The sequence below is a fragment of the Cyprinus carpio genome, chromosome B4 (genome assembly GCF_018340385.1).
Source record: "Cyprinus carpio isolate SPL01 chromosome B4, ASM1834038v1, whole genome shotgun sequence".
Classification (NCBI taxonomy): domain Eukaryota; kingdom Metazoa; phylum Chordata; class Actinopteri; order Cypriniformes; family Cyprinidae; genus Cyprinus; species Cyprinus carpio.
The window spans coordinates 34,990,668-35,007,594 of NC_056600.1; the positions used below are offsets into that span (position 1 = coordinate 34,990,668).

General features: G+C 39.5%; 1 pseudogene; it reads right to left on the reverse strand.

Annotated features, from left to right (window-relative positions):
• Window positions 1-15,208: 15,208 nt before the first annotated feature.
• Window positions 15,209-16,927, reverse strand: part of LOC109063896 — a 2,723-nt pseudogene continuing 1,004 nt past the window's right edge.

Consider the following 16,927-nt stretch of genomic DNA (forward strand, 5'->3'; position numbering starts at 1 on the left):
CATATATTTTAGATTCATTGCACACCAACTGAAATATTTCAGGTCTTTTATTGTTTTAATACTGATGATTTTGGCATACAGCTCATGAAAACCCCAAAATTCTCCTATCTCAAAAAAATTAGCATATTTCATCCGACCAATAAAAGAAAAGTGTTTTTAATACAAAAAAAGTTAACCTTCAAATAATTATGTTCAGTTATGCACTCAATACTTGGTCGGGAATCCTTTTTCAGAAATGACTGCTTCAATGCGGCGTGGCATGGAGGCAATCAGCCTGTGGCACTGCTGAGGTGTTATGGAGGCCCAGGATGCTTCGATAGCGGCCTTAAGCTCATCCAGAGTGTTGGGTCTTGCGTTTCCTCCAACTTTCTCTTCACAATATCCCACAGATTCTCTATGGGGTTCAGGTCAGGAGAGTTGGCAGGCCAATTTACCACAGTAATACCATGGTCAGTAAACCATTTACCAGTGGTTTTGGCACTGTGAGCAGGTGCCAGGTCGTGCTGAAAAACGAAATCTTCATCTCCATAAAGCTTTTCAGCAGATGGAAGCATGAAGTACTCCAAAATCTCCTGATAGCTAGCTGCATTGACCCTGCCCTTGATAAAACACAGTGGACCAACACCAGCAGCTGACATGGCATCACAGACCATCACTGACTGTGGGTACTTGACACTGGACTTCAGGCATTTTGGCATTTCCTTCTCCCCAGTCTTCCTCCAGACTCTGGCACCTTGATTTCCGAATGACATGCAAAATTCGCTTTCATCCGAAAAAAAGTACTTTGGACCACTGAGCAAACAGTCCAGTGCTGCTTCTCTGTAGCCAGGTCAGGCGCTTCTGCCGCTGTTTCTGGTTCAAAATCACACGCCTGTGCACGGTGGCTCTGGATGTTTCTACTCCAGACTCAGTCCACTGCTTCCGCAGGTCCCCCAAGGTCTGGAATCGGTCCTTCTCCACAATCTTCCTCAGGGTCCAGTCACTTTCTTCTCGTTGTGCAGCGTTTTTTGCCACACTTTTTCCTTCCCACAGACTTCCCACTGAGGTGCCTTGATACAGCACTCTGGGAACAGCCTATTCGTTCAGAAATTTCTTTCTGTGTCTTACCCTCTCGCTTGAGGGTGTCAGTGATGGCCTTCTGGGTTAACCTCTTACCCATGATTGCGGTTTTGAGTAATGAACCAGGCTGGGAGTTTTTAAAAGCCTCAGGAATCTTTTGCAGGTGTTTAGAGTTAATTAGTTGATTCAGATGATTAGGTTAATAGCTCGTTTAGAGAACCTTTTCATGATATGCTAATTTTTTGAGATAGGAATTTTGGGTTTTCATGAGCTGTATGCCAAAATCATCAGTATTAAAACAATAAAAGACCTGAAATACTTCAGTTGGTGTGCAATGAATCTAAAATATATGAAAGTTAAATTTTTATCATTACATTATGGAAAATAATGAACTTTTTCACAATATGCTAATTTTTTGAGAAGGACCTGTATTTGTACTTAACTATATAATGGCACTCTATTGCTTGCCTAGTATAGATTATTTTCTAACTGTTTGAACACTTGGTTTGGTGTTTAGTGTTGTTTATATTGTGTTAAAAAATTTTTTAATAATTGCTCTGGTTTATTGTAAATGTCAACACATTTTTGATGTCTTTCTTATGTGCATCTTACTATTTGTTCTTCAACTAAACTTTTTCTTAATTTTTTACATTGTCCATTTGTCATATTGTGTATTTGAACTCTTATTTCAGCAATGTAAACAGGCACAACACACTTTATAGTCTTTCCAAAATAAATAATTTTTATTATTCGTTGTTGACATGTTTAATTTGTTTTTCATGTGTAATTTGTCAGCATTTGGTACAAATGGATGTGCATGTAACAGTGTAAACAAGTTAGAAGAGCGTCATCATAGCCTCCCGAATTGCTTGAGCATTATGCCCTCCCACTCCCTGGAAAACATATTGCACTTGCTCTTGCAAAACATCTGTGATGTTCCAGTCAGGCAGAAACATTTCTTCGTGCATCTCACAAATATTGTGCAGAACACAACTAGCAGCAACAACATCGGGCAACTCAAAGGGTGTTGGTGGTGCTTACTGAACCGCAACGATGTCAACACCGCTCTGATGTCTGAAGGCATTCTCAACAACCATTCGTGCTGAGCTCAGTCGGTAGTTGTACAGCCGTTGTTGAGGGGTCAGAGCATGGTGGTTTGTGAAACCCTTCATAAGCCAGTTCTTGAGGGGGTATGCAGCATCGCCAATTAATTGGACAGGAATAGTTTAAGTCTTTGGTTCATTTAATTGTGATGATTTTTGGCTCACATTTAACAAAAACCCACCAATTCACTATCTCAACAAATCAGAATATGGTGACATGCCAATCAGCTAATCAACTCAAAACACCTGCAAAGGTTTCCCGAGCCTTCAAAATGGTCTCTCAGTTTGGTTCACTAGGCTACACAATCATGGGGAAGACTGCTGATCTGACAGTTGTCCAGAAGACAATCATTGACACCCTTCACAAGAAGGGTAAGACACAAACATTCATTGCCAAAGAAGCTGGCTGTTCACAGAGTGCTGTATCCAAGCATGTTAACAGAAAGTTGAGTGAGAAAATGAGAAACAAGAGACCAAAAAATGCAGATGAGCTGAAGGCCACTGTCAAAGAAACCTGGGCTTCCATACCACCTCAGCAGTGCCACAAACTGATCACCTCCACGCCACGCCGAATTGAGGCAGTAATTAAAGCAAAAGGAGCCCCTACCAAGTATTGAGTATATGTACAGTAAATGAACATACTTTCCAGAAGGCCAACAATTCACTAAAAATGTTTTTTGTTTTTTATTGGTCTTATGAAGTATTCTAATTTGTTGAGATTTCAAAATAATTTCTAAATTTGAAGCAAAAACAGAATGATTTGACTTCAGTTTTGTTACACTATACAGGTCCTTCTCAAAAAATTAGCATATTGTGAAAAAGTTCATTATTTTCCATAATGTAATGATAAAAATTAAACTTTCATATATTTTAGATTCATTGCACACCAACTGAAATATTTCAGGTCTTTTTATTGTTTTAATACTGATGATTTTGGCATACAGCTCATGAAAACCTAAAAATTCCTATCTCAAAAAATTAGCATATCATGAAAAGGTTCTCTAAACGAGCTATTAACCTAATCATCTGAATCAACTAATTAACTCTAAACACCTGCAAAAGATTCCTGAGGCTTTTAAAACCTCCCAGCCTGGTTCATTACTCAAAACCGCAATCATGGGTAAGACTGCCGACCTGACTGCTGTCCAGAAGGCCATCACTGACACCCTCAAGCGCGAGGGGGTAAGACACAGAAAGAAATTTCTGAACGAATAGGCTGTTCCCAGAGTGCTGTATCAAGGCACCTCAGTGGGAAGTCTGTGGGAAGGAAAAAGTGTGGCAAAAAACGCTGCACAACGAGAAGAGGTGACCGGACCCTGAGGAAGATTGTGGAGGAGGGGGACCGATTCCAGACCTTGGGGGACCTGCGGAAGCAGTGGACTGAGTCTGGAGTAGAAACATCCAGAGCCACCGTGCACAGGCGTGTGCTTTTGAACCAGAAACAGCGGCAGAAGCGCCTGACCTGGGCTACAGAGAAGCAGCACTGGACTGTTGCTCAGTGGTCCAAAGTACTTTTTTCGGATGAAAGCAAATTTTGCATGTCATTCGGAAATCAAGGTGCCAGAGTCTGGAGGAAGACTGGGGAGCGAGAAGGAAATGCCAAAAATGCCTGAAGTCCAGTGTCAAGTACCCACAGTCAGTGATGGTCTGGGGTGCCCTGTCAGTTGCTGGTGTTGGTCCACTGTGTTTTATCAAGGACAGGCTCAATGCAGCTAGCTATCAGGAGATTTTGGAGCACTTCATGTTTCCATCTGCTGAAAAGCTTTATGGAGATGAAGATTTCGTTTTTCAGCACGACCTGGCACCTGCTCACAGTGCCAAAACCACTGGTAAATTGGTTTAATGACCATGGTATTACTGTGCTCAATGGCTGCCAACTCTCCTGACCTGAACCCCATAGAGAATCTGTGGGATATTGTGAAGAGAAAGTTGAGCAGACGCAAGACCCAACACCTGGATGAGCTTAAGGCCGCTATCGAAAGGGCATCCTGGGCCTCCATAACACCTCAGCAGTGCCACAGGCTGATTGCCTCCATGCCACGCCGCATTGAAGCAGTCATTTCTGCAAAAGGATTCCCGAACAAGTATTGAGTGCATAACTGAACATAATTATTTGAAGGTTGACTTTTTTTGTATTAAAAACACTTTTTACTCTGCTAGCAGGTCGTGCTTAAAGCATTTCCTTGGTTTCTGCTGTAAATGAAGCAGTGCTGCACTTATGAACTTTAATATGCATTATACAGAACCAAGATGGAAAAAAAAAACCCATCTAAACTTTTCTAAAGACAGTAAGTTCCCCTCAGACATGCATTCATATAAAACTTCTACCCCTAAATGAATTGTGATTTGTTTAGCAACTCAACCGATTTGAATCATCACATATTTGAATCAATTTTCAACCAGCTTTTGGTTAATTGTTACATCCCTAATTGGCACAATAAATGTGTTATCTCCTGGCGGGGAGTTGGTGTTTATGGAAATAAAATGAATACATATATTATATATAGTAGCACATAAAAAGCTATAAAATGAAAAAATAATATTAATGGCTGTTTTTGTCAGCCAATCACGCCATGGCTCTTGTCTTTTTAAACTCTGGCAGCTCCCACTCTTTTCACTCTGGCCTGGATTTATGGGAAATAACAATGCTGTTGGACTCAAGAGCCATCTGTTTGTTACAGCAGATAGTAATCTTTAGTTCAGCTTTGAGAATAAAAACCAACCTGTTTTCCCCACAATATCCACATTTTACACTCAAAATTTCTCCAAAATCCACATCTCCACACTCCCCTCTTAATAAACTCCATTTTTTGTTTGTTTCTCAGTATCTTCATGTTTGTCTCTGAATGTCTCTTCAATCTTCATGTCTTCACTGTCCTCTTTAATAAACTCCATCTTTGTTTGTTCCTCAGTATCTTCATGTTTGTCTCTGAATGTTTCTTTCAATCTTCATGTCTTCACTCTCCTCTTTAAAAACTCCATCTTTGTTTGTTCCTCAGATCTTCATGTTTTATTCTGAATGTTTCTTCAATCTTCATGTCTTCACTCTCCTCTTTAATAAACACCATCTTTATAACGGTGTGTCACGTGGATCTCAGGTCAACTTCAGCAACAATTTTTTCCTGTGTTTAGACACTTTGTCCCGTTTAAAAGGAGAATAATTAACAGAAAAAAGGACAAAAACAATTTAATCTCATGGGTGGATCTCAATCTGCTCCCTAGTTTCCAGTAGTCAGTGCACTGGTGAGGGAGTCATGAGTATTTGATCATTACTCAGCTGCAATGAAGGATCATCACCCAAATAATCAGTATGACTTTTCTTTGTCAGTTTGTTTACTGTAAACACACCCGCTGACTTGAACAAAAATCATTTTCAATTAAGAAATCATGCAACATCCTGTTCCAATTCTCAACCTGATTGTTTCAGACCATACAATGATTTATTGAGCTTACATACTCACCTCTTCTCCTGTTTTGAGACTCAACTTCAAAATCCTTCAGGTTGCTTCATAGCAAATTTCACAATCTATAGGAGCATGCAGATATGCAGTTTTTAACATCCATCTGATGTAAATTAAAATTATATTGTGCTGCAAGCTGCATCAAAACACGTACTGAAGTTATATCGGCAGTAGGTGAAAAATGTCTCATTATAATCAATACCTGCCACTCTGATCAGAGTAACCCTTGCCACATACCTGGCTTTATATACTCCATCATCAGGATTTTCCTTTATAGCATAAACCCATCTTCCCCTACTGCCTGTTTACACTTCTGGTAGGGCTGTTAATGTGAAAAGTATTATTCTCTTTCAGAGTTCATCATCTCATCCTCCATAGCTTCAACCCACTGCTCTGATTTCCAAAGAGCCCGGCTAGCTTCCTTCTCAGTGTCCGGGGAGTGCCTGGATCAGCTATGCAACACGATAGCAATAGTCAATAGTCAATGGCTGATCTGCATCACATTCTTTAACTTCATAATCATAGTCTGCAAAGTACGAAGAGGGGGTCTTCTTCTCTCTCTCTTTTTGGATATCTAGTACCTAGGATCACTCTCTCTTTTTTCACTCCTTGTACTGACTTCACCCTCAACTTACATTTCCTTGTGGGAATTACTTTTTAGTCCTGTCTAGTTTTGGTACTTCAAGGTTTCAAATCCCTCCTTCCAGTATTCCAAATATTCATCCACTGATCCTCCACTGTCTGAGTATCCTCTTTCATTTTCAGTAAATCTCCTTCCTTTGTGACAAACTTCACCAGTCTACTCTGCTACTCTACCTGTGTCTGGATAGAAAACAAGATAAGCAGGGCTATTTTGTCATAACCAACAACATATATTCCCTTGGTCACATCACAGATCTGATCCAACTTTTTTTTGTCATACTTTGTAATGCGCGATAACACCTCTAACCCAAACACTCTCATTTTTGATAGATCAGGCTTTTTTCCAGTTATCAGTGTAGTATGGAGTTTTGTCCCAGACGCATCTATTATAACAACAGTTTCTACTCATAGCAGCGGTTTGTACCGCGATATGTCCACAACTCCTTGCACTAATTTACCTCAATTAGCATACATTCTTGTGCCATTTCAAACAAAGTCCTCCAAGCTCTTTCAGCTGTCCCATTTTGATGGGGTGAATAAGGAGCTTGTAGAGGTTTCATGTCTAATAGCATTCTTGCTGAGCAATGACTGAAATACGGAAGATGTAAATTCTCTGTTCCATTATCTGACAACTTATACATGTAATCTTACCATATGGTGCAACATCAGCAATGAATTTCAGTGGCTACGTAAGTAGTGTCACTTTTTGTTCTTCTCAAAAATAGGTAAACACAGCTCCCATGAATAGTCATCTGTGAATGCTAAGGCAAATCTGAAACTATCTTTTCCTGCTGGTTCTATAGGACCAGCCAGATCTGCATGAACAAGTGCAAATACATCTTTTGCTTTCATCTAGATCTCTATTTCTGTGCTTAGAGCAACTTGCCTTTACACACACTTCACATTTCAAATTGGATCTATCAATTTTACCTCTAATTTTCATCCCTTCTGTAACATTCTCCAACTTTAACACATCATCATAATTACAATGACCCAGTATTTCATGCCATGTCTGAATATCATAGCACGCGTTACACTCATCAATCTCATTAGCAACAGTACTCAAATAAAACAGTCTGTCATACATATTCACAAAAATGGTACAACTTTTGATATTCATGAGTCGGTTCTGTCCCTCTTTGAAGATTACTGTTGCTCCGTGTGAAATTGCCGCTTTCACAGAACCGTGAACATCATGTCCACAATGCGACCATTGCTATTTCTCAAACGCAATTTAGCGGTACCCTTCTTCAACGCGATTCCACTGGCCCGTTCTTCATCAGCCAGCTCCAGAATGTGGCTCTGTGGCTTGAAACTTAAATCGAAATCCACGAACTTCTCAATGTCCGTAACGATATGTTTAGTAGCTCCAGAATCCACCATGAGACCTTTCATTTCCACTCCACCAACCGGGACTTTATTCACCTGTTCCACCATAAACGCAAATGTGTGATCCTCCTCTTCGTCCACAGTTTGCTTCACTTTATCCCGCTTTCTTCGACGCATTGAAAATTTTCCTATGGAGGTGCTTTACAGAAACTACACCATTGTCTCCGCTCCCGCGCTTCCCGCAACCACCGCACTCATGCTTTGTGACCCTTCTGGCCGCGAATTGTAACAGGTGAGTCCTTCATACACCAATTGTCCCTTTCCTTGAATTTTCATTATGCTGTCCCTTCCTAACTAGCAAAGCCTAACTTCTGTAAGCCATAGCTTCTCAGTTTTGCTTTAAAGTCAGCAAATGCTAGTTTTTCATCACTCTGTGTAATAAAAATAGAGAATGGTTTGAAAGTATCGGGCAAAACCTTTAGAATCATGGCACACAAATCATCGCCAAAGTCTTCCCGCGATTCAAGAATGCTGTTCTGAAGAGATGTCAACTCAGATACAAACTTATCACATCGCGGCTTCCCTTACCAGCGCGAGTGATTTCTCAAAATCTGTAATGCCTTTCTGCCATCATCCGAAGCTTCTCTCATCACAAGCTTATTACATACTCTTGTCATCTAATAATTGGATCAGAACTGCATATTCTTCATTTTACTGTCGCTTCCTCCTCTGCACCCTCATCATCCACGGCGTAGGCTTCACCCAATATGATGGATTTCAAACCCAGAAGATGCAATGTGCCAGGAACTTCTGGAGTCACAGTTCATAATTCTTTTCCTCTCCGTCGAAACATAAACGATTCCATCGGTTCCCAAACTCTTTACTGGGCCCATAACCTGTTGGCGCTGCCATCTCAATTAGAGCTAGGTAACCGGTAATACATGACGAAGGATTAAAAGACTTACAACTCAGACATTATCTGGCGTTTAGCCTGCACACCCGCACAAGAGAGCAGCGGCCATTTTATTGATGATTGCAAACCTGTGTATGTTACTCCACCCACTTCATGATTACAGTCAATTAGAGAACATATACAATTACATACCGTCCAACAAAGCGATGAGAACACTTTTTGTAGTTTAAAAAATGACTTTATTCAACAATTCCTTTGTCAATGGTCTCCTCTGTGTCTCTCCATATCACCAGTATGCTCTTCAGTATCATCCATACCACAAGGATGCGCTGTTTTTTCTTTCAAATCAAAGCTAAATACACATAGAAACAGTTCATCCTTTGTATTGTCTATGATTTCGGAACATGTTTAATGAAAACTAATTTACCTACAGGTATAAAATGAAGAAACCTGAACCAAGTCTGCATTCAGGGACCATAAGCTCTTCAGACCTGTCTCCTGCCACAGAGCCCCTGTCCAAAAGGCGAAGGGAAAACTGGCCATCATAAAAGTTGCTAGGCAATTCAGTCAAAAGTACAAGACAGCACTCTGATATACAGCATTGAATATACATAGAACAGTTTTGGCAAAATCCCATCATGTTTATTCAATTCAAGTTTATTTGTATAGCGCTTTTCATGATACAAATTGTTGCAAAGCAGCTTTACAGAAAATTATGTTTCTACAAAATATTTAGTAGAAGCTTGTCAGTGGTGACCGTCAAATTAGCGTACATTGTCACGTTATGCGGAGATGGGTAGCAAAGGCTCAAGTGCAATGAATGGTTTATTTAACCAAAAATATAAAATAACAAAAACCACCCCTGAGGGGAAAACCAGAATGATAAATATAACTGTAAAAATACAGGAACCGGTAGAAACAGGGTAAAGGGCAGGCATACAAACAGAATGAAACACATCAGCCCAGGACAGCCAACAAAGGGACCACAAGCAGGGAACCAAATTACTAATGAATTAGAAAGCAAATGAATCAATGAACAGATAATGAGAGGGGTGGGGTAACAACGATAGACATGAGCACATGGCACGAATAACAAAACAAACCCCATGTGGGGTAAGAACACATACAGTGACGCATAAGACCGACGGCCGGTGAGGGAACACTTCAACCATCGCTTTCGCACTGACAGTCAATACATGGAGCTAGCGCGAGTGTCCGAACCTCAGCACACAAACCCGGATACTGAACTTGAATCCAGTGCCGAGACCAGATGCCACGCTCTGCACAAACAAGAAGTCACAAAGACGAGAGGAACATGGCTCGAGCCCAAACCCCGGTGCTCAAAAACCTGAACCTAAAGGGAAGAGCGCGTATTAACTCAACTGAAAGCACCTAAACCACGCCCCTCACAAAAAACAGGACACAGGGACTGTCAGAGCCCTGTTACTAAATAACCAAATAATCCAGATTGCTGACAGGACCCTGACAGTAGATATGGCAGAAATGTATGGTAAAATTCAGTTAATGACGTAATCAAACAGATGATGAACATTATTAATTGCAATGATTACATGTTGCAATCAAACTTGTAGCATAATTTGGTAGTTCTGTTTGTTGTTTCAGGGTTGGCATCATCTGAGGTTCCTCTGAGGGTTTGGCATCATCTCTTCTCAGGTGTTCCGGTCATCTCAGGTCTTTGTAAGGGCTAGATTCAGATTGAAGCTTGTGTAATTCCTAGATATCACGGCAAAAACATAAAAACAAATAGAGAAATAATTAGCGTAGCTGCTGTTCCAACCAAACAAAATGATTTGTTCAACTCAAGCTAAGGAATAATAATGTGCATTTGATCAGATATAACTGTGGTACAAGATTATGAGATGCATTATTTGAATGTTTGGTCAAAGAGATGTCTTTAATCTAGATTTTAAACAGAGAGAGTATGTCTGAACCCCAAGCGCTATCAGGAAGGCTATTCCAGAGTTTGGGAGCCAAATGTGAAAAAGCTCTACCTCCTTTAGTGGACTTTGCTATCCTAGGTACTATCAAGTCAAAGAGTTTTGTGACCTTAGGGAGCGTGATGGATTGTAGTGTGGGAGAAGACTAGTTAGGTATGCAGGAGCTAAACCTTTAAGGGTCTTATAGGTAGGTAATAATATTTTATAACTGATACGGTACTTAAAAGGGTCATATGATGCGATTTCAAATTTTTATTTCTCTATGGAGTGTTACAAGCTGTTCGTGAATAGATAAGATCCCTAAAGTTGCAAAGACTAAAGTCTCAAACCCAAAGAGATATTCTTTATAGAAGTTAAGACTCATCCACGCCCTCCTAAAACGCCTCGTTTAAACACCCCCCACATCTCTGTGTCACTGTGTGGGAAGATTTACATAATGCTGCCTAAATGTTCACGCAAAGAAAAAAGACATAGCTTTGATTCTCGCTGTTGCTGCTGCTGTCATGTTGTGGAGATGCCGCTTCATTGTGAAAGCCGTAAAATACTTTGTTTGGTCTTCCAAAAGAGGACACAACTAGAAATCAGTGGTTAAGTTGTATTAACAACACTGTTCCAGAACAGTTCAACCCAAATATTCAGATGTGTGCAGCACATTTTATGGAGGACTGTTTCCTGATCCTGGGAGAGTAGACTTCAGTCCCAGCGCTTCTGACTCACAGTCTGTAAGTACGTTTACATATTTAAAGGATTTGCCACTGATGATTCAAACACAAGTTTTTAAGCAGTGTAGAGTAGCACTTGTTGTTTGTCGTTTCTCAGATCACAAATGCAGACATGATTTTTATGTTTACGCGGCGCGATGCAACGCGGAATGTGTAAAAAGACAGTACAAGTCATTATAATCTGTAAAATATAAGACTGTAAAATTGGGGTAATATGATCATATTTTTTGGACCGATAAGGACTCTAGCCGCTGCATTTTGGACTACCTGTAGCTTGTTTATTGAAGATGCAGGACAACCATGCGGTGCATTAAGATGGAATATGTTTCAGAGGCTTGGCAATGTTGTAATGCTGTTTTGTAACATGGGAAATATGATTTTCAAAAGACAAGTTACTGTCTAATATAACACCTAGATTTTTGACTGTAGAGTAAGTAACAGTACATCCGCTCTAATTGCAAATTGTAATCCAAAAGGATTCTGTGTATTCTTTTGGTCCAATAAGTAATATCTCGGTCTTATATCTCTGTGTCCTAATTCAATAGGAGAGAATTATTGGTCATCCAATCTTTTACATTTTTAATACACTCATAGCTTAAATAATTTAGAAGTTTCATCTGGTCTTGTTTAGATATATAGTTGAGTATCATCAGCATTACAATGGAAACTAATCCCTTATTTTCTAATAATATTACCAAGGGGCAACATGTATATTGAAAATAGCAGAGGACCTAGGACAGATTCTTGTGGCACTCCATACTTTACTGGTGATAACTGAGATTACTATTCTGACCATGCTTTTCATGACCTTGACACTGTTATTTACTTGGCAGTCTACATGGACTGTCTCGTTTCACCGTGTTACAAATTAGTTCACAGTGAGATGAACATAATTAATCATAGCGATTATTATTAATTACATTCACCTTCAGGAATTACTTGTAACATTATAGCATTAATAGTACAATAAAATGATTTGTTCGTCAAGAGGGCTTGACAGTGTGAGCACTGCTTATTGACTCTTAGTAAAATTATTTCTCTAGCCACAAAAATGCCATTTTTACTAATACATTAAGCTCCCAGAGCATGTAACTCCAAACCGGACGCTAAAGTGACCTCGCTCTGTGAGCAGCAAACACAGACAACCAAGTGTGAATACATATGGATGTTTATTAAACTACACCACAGGGGTACATGCAACATCTGACTGGACACAAACATACACACATTAAACATAGATGCCAACGCAAGGAAGGCATGGATAGAGAGAGAGAGAGAGAGTGCACTGCAGAGAGAGCGAGAGAGAGCACACTGTAGAGAGAGAGAGAGAGAGAGAGAGAGAGAGAGAGAGAGAGTGGAGAGTCATGGTAGTATTTACTCATAAACTAAATCACAACCTGTTAAGAACATCAAAGAATCTCATCACCTTAATTAAAGGGGTCAAAGCCTAGAAGTGCATCTAAATAGTTAACAAGCAGTTACTTGCATTGGTTCCCTCTGTAGTTGCTGAGTAAAGTGTCCCGTGCATGTATACGCGCGAGATTCCTGTTGAATCCTGTTAGGAGGAAACCCCTCGCCATTTCATCCATGGGTTGACTGGGTTCGAAGTGAATCAACAAAGTTGCTGAAAACTGCCAGAAGATGGGGAAGACTGCCTGGAAGGGGAGTCGCAGGGTTTCCAAGGTGATGGGTGTCTCCATAGGACTGCAAGTGAAGAGAAGCACCTTTTCGGGTGTGGGAGAGGTTTTATCTGGTTTCCCGGTAACACCCCTTTTGGTTGGATTGACAAGGCATATAGTTTCAGCAGGAAAGTGTTTCTTTGACCCAGTGACACCTCATTTGCACCTCGTTTGACTGGCGTGATTAACTGGTAACCCAAACTATGGTACAAATAGTATGATGCATTTAGGATCACACAGTTTGCTATAATTACTTGAGGAATAAAAAGCAGATCAAACCTTCAAATTGGCTGTTATTAAGCCTCTCATGCAGTGTTAATTTTGACAGCAAATTTTGATTTAGTTTTAGTCATAGTCTTTTGACTAAAATGCCATTTAGTTTTAGTCATATTTTAGTCACCTGGAATTGTTTTTAGTTTTTAGTCTAGTTTTTTAGTCGACTAAATATCATAAGATTTTCCAGTTTCCGAATTAAATTATCATAAGATTTTTTAGCCTACCAAACCTACAGTAAATTTAGTCGGCTAAAAATCGAATGGGTTTAAAGTGCATTTATTTAGCATTTCTTCTAGAATTTCCAAACTCATTATATAGGCTTTTCTGATATTAAGGTTTTATCATGATAGACACAGATTTAACCTTTCTGTGACACCACATCTTTGTTAAAATGAAATAAAACCACTTTATGCGCAAAGAATAAGAACATATGTCTTTAATGAAATACCTATGGTTATATAGGCTAATTATGCATTCTTTTATAGCAACTTGTTTACCATATCTTTTATTCTTTTCTGGAAGATTTATTTCTAAAAATAAATTTAGATTAATCTTAGGGGCTACTAAAGTTTTTCAGTCAAGAGCAGTGAGTGATTTTCTGTTTTTCTCTTGATGCTTGATTAACATCACCATGACTACTGGACAATAGCAACTAAATTAGTCTGCTGTGCCTTTAAAACCGAGAATGCACAGCTGCAATGGATGCAATGTACTGATACACGTTCTCCCTACAGCTTACGCTCACTTAAGACATAATCAAATTTGTTTTACGGGAATACTTCCGTCAGAACGGAGAATCCAACTTTATTTTGTAGTGCAATTGCCTCATGTGACGCAGAAAAGAGTATTCGCAGACATTGAGACGCATCTCTCTGTGTGTGTATGTTTCAGTGTCTGCGCTCAGAATACTGACCAAATTGAGTTCTCTCTCTTGCATTGTCAGATTTACCCCATATGTCTGCTCTTCTTGCACTCCCACACATTGACATTTATTAACATTTTTTGTGATGTGCAGCAAGTGTATATATAGCTCATGTCCCGCTGGTTCATATGTAGGTAGGCTACGCATCTAACCACTGAACCAAGCAGCAGATTTCTTTCTGAATGAATCTCTTCCCAAATCGTCCCTCCGTAACATATTTGTCTTGTGTTATTCATTGACGAAAATGTCAATATATTTACGTCAAATTTTTTGTAATTCAAAAAGAGTTTGTTTGTTATAGTCTCATTGTCATCGTGAAAAAAAATGTTTGCTGATTTAATATTATGACTAAAATTTTTAGTCAACGAAATTAACACTGCTCTCATTAAAAAAACCACAACTTGACCCAAAGAACTAGTTAACTACGGGACCCGATCTCAAATCTCCTTTTTCTGTCAAAGATACTTTAAGCAAGTAGTATCCTCACAATTATATTCCTTCTTAGAAAAAATGGTATCTGTGAGGATTTCCAGTCAGGATTTAGACCGTATCATATAGTGATCGACCGATATTGATTTTTTATAACCGATACCGATACCGATTTTTTGCATGTTTATGTACCCGATAACCGATATGCAGAACCGATATTTATTTACTGTTATACTTCTGTTTTTGACAATTATTACAACACAAATGAGCTGAACAAACCATTTTTATTTAGTAACAATCACTCCCTCCTTGCATACAAAAAAAAAACTTTATATTTATACACAAATAAATAGAGGGGTCTGAGTAGTGTAACTTAATACTCCCAGTTAAGCAGAACTAGGTTGTAGTGTAGAAAACAGAGTCTTTCAGCATTCTGCCCTGTAAGCCTGCTTCGTTTGTTTTCATAAATGGCTCCCACTTCACTGAAGACTCACCACTGGGCAATCAAGACGGTGGGGGGCAAAGGAACTTTTCTTGACAGACGAGCAAGCAAGAATGGGGGAACCTTTTCTGATTTTGTTTCCACCATTCAAGTGGCTTGCCCATCCTCCTATCAATCACTGATTCTGAAAGGTACTGCTGAAGCTCTCTTTCAAGGCTAGACCCAACACCAACTTCAGAACTAGTAGCACCAAGCAGAGTATCATACATCTCATCAATCAGTTTCTTCTGGGTTTCTTCTGTACAGGGCCTTTTTTGAAACTGTGCTGGAATCATCTGACTGTGTTCCATCACCTTGTGCGTTGTTGTCTTGCTCTAAGGTTTCTGTCTCCTCCTCAAGCCAAACTTTTGCATTCAACAGTGTGGTGTCAGATGAAAAGGCATGTGCCTTGTACCTTGGATCCAGAAGACAGGCAAGGACTGCACATTTCACCTCCTCCACTTTTGCAAACCGTCGGGTGAGACTCTCCAGCATCTCCTGTCTCATTGTTTTAATCCCATGAGAGGAGGGACCTTGACTGCTAAGCAACATCTTCAGAACTTTGACAGATGGGATGATGCATGATGCTGAACTCTCATAGTGGCTCATCTCAAGAGTGACCTCCTCCACTGTAGAAAGTGTCTCAATAAGATTGCTGAAAATACTCCACTGATCAGCACTCAGGCTAGTGAACCCACTATGCTCACTGGCATATATGTTCAGAGCTCTTCTCTGCTCTTGCATCCTGACCAGCATGTGCAGGGTGGAATTCCATCGGGTCGGGACAGCCTGAATGATGGAATGTGCAGGTAGCCCAAGATCCTGCTGGATCACTGCTAAACGCTGTTTAGCTAGTACTGAATGATTAAAATGTGTAGCACAGCTTTTCAGCACTGACAGGATATTTTGGACAGCTCTTTGTGAGTTGAGGCCGTCATTGACAACTAGCTGTAATATGTGGGCATTGCAGCTCAAGTGTCAGGCAGTTCAGCAATTCTCATACCTTTAACAATGTTAGCACCACTGTCCTCTGAGAACAAGAACAACTCTATCTTTGTCAATGTCCCATTCTTCCAGCATACTTAAAAACATCTCGCTAATGTACTCTCTCCAGTGTGTGATCCCATCATTGCTTTTGTGTTTAGAATTACTTTGTTCAAGTAATCCACTGATCATCAATGAAATGTCATGTCAAGCTCTTAGGGATTCAGTTGTACCGGACCAGCAGAGGTGGAAAAGAGTACAAAATATTCTACTCAAGTAAAAGTACCATTACATTAATGAAATTTTACTTAAGTACAAGTAAAAGTACCGGTCTAAAATCTACTCAAGTAAAAGTAAAAGTAGTCTCCATTTAAAATTTACTCAGAGTAAAAGCTTATCATTTTTAACAGTGGAGGGAAGCAAAAATGGATAGGGGCAAGGGTAAGTCAAACCTAGCTCCTGGAGGGCCACAGTTCCAAGTACACAGTTTAGATATAACCCTACTAAAACTCACCTGATCCAGCTAATCTAATCATTTAGGCTTATTTGAAAAACTACATGATATGTGTGCTGGAGCAGGGTTAGAACTAAACTCTGCAGGGGCACCAGCTTGACACCCCTGGATAGGCCTATTAATCTCAAACTAGTTGTTTTTAATTAAAGGAATCAGTTATTTAGAATAATAAGACATTTGGGCTGCGCTACTGCAAGCAAATCAGTATCAACAAACTCATTTTTTCAATGCAGACGAAATGCAGAAGCTTCATCAGAAGTAGCATTTAGATGTATTTACACATTGTTTAATGTAGGACAAGAATGCATTTAACCTGCAGTTACAAATGCATGAATAATGTTTTAATATACAAGACATAAAATGTTGAATACTCATTTGAAATTATAAGAAATTAATTATTGAAAAAAAAAAAAAAATCAAAAGATACTCCCTTTAAATGTGAAATTAAATGGCCA